The sequence below is a fragment of the Crocuta crocuta genome, unplaced genomic scaffold (assembly GCF_008692635.1).
Source record: "Crocuta crocuta isolate KB4526 unplaced genomic scaffold, BGI_CrCroc_1.0 scaffold2175, whole genome shotgun sequence".
NCBI classification, from domain to species: Eukaryota; Metazoa; Chordata; class Mammalia; order Carnivora; family Hyaenidae; genus Crocuta; species Crocuta crocuta.
The window spans coordinates 101,802-102,747 of record NW_027533082.1 but is presented as its reverse complement, the minus strand read 5'-3'; positions in this window follow the sequence as shown (position 1 = coordinate 102,747).

The following is a 946-nucleotide window of genomic DNA, read 5'->3' as shown; positions in this document are numbered from 1 at the left end:
CTATTTAATAATCTGCTTAAAATATTATAGTATTTTCAACAATATTACTTTTCCGACAAAAGATTATCCTAGAAAGAAAGGTTTCTTACCTGGTAAAATTTAGGGAAGAGATACCTCCTTTCTTGTTTATGACTAGTATTACAGCTTGACTATCTCAAACTTAGATTGGAGGAAGGCATAGTCACAGCATGCTAAGGAGAGCCTTATTTTATTTTATTTTATTTTGCTTTCTTTTGTTATTCTTTAAAGTATATTTATTTATTTTGAGAGGGAGAGCATGTACGAGGGGCAGAGAGAGAGAGAGAGAGAGAGAAATTGAGAATCCCAAGCAAGCTCTGCACTGTCAGTAGGGAGTCCTATGCAGCGCTGGAACTCACAAACCCTGAGATTATGAGCCGATGTGAAATCAAGAGTCAAATGCTTAGTAGTAACTGACTGAGCCATCCAGGTGCTCCTGAAGAGCATTTTAATGCATACTAGGCACAAACAGGGCAAGGGAACCAAATATGATGCATTCAACCACTGCAACAATCCCACACTTCAAATAGGTAGTGGAGTTCTTAAATCAGATCCTATCCCACTAGAGAAGTACATATGTGAAATATGCGCTATAAGATTTTATTATTTGTGAACTATTCTTTATTGTAGAAGTTACACATACCCACTGAGAAAATGTAAAAGAATCTACAAAGAAGTATATTAAAAAGTATATGTTACCCATAAGCCCACCAACCATCCAATCATAACCATTTCTAATATTCTGATGTATATTGTTCCATAATATTTTCTATGCATACATATATGTATATATAAATATCTACACACATTATTTTTAAATTAGATGCTCTGCAAGTTATGTTTTGTAACACTTCCATTCCAGTAAATATATGATTGACTTATATTTGGAAGATATTTTATTTCTTCTGCATGCTTTCAAAGGTAGGTC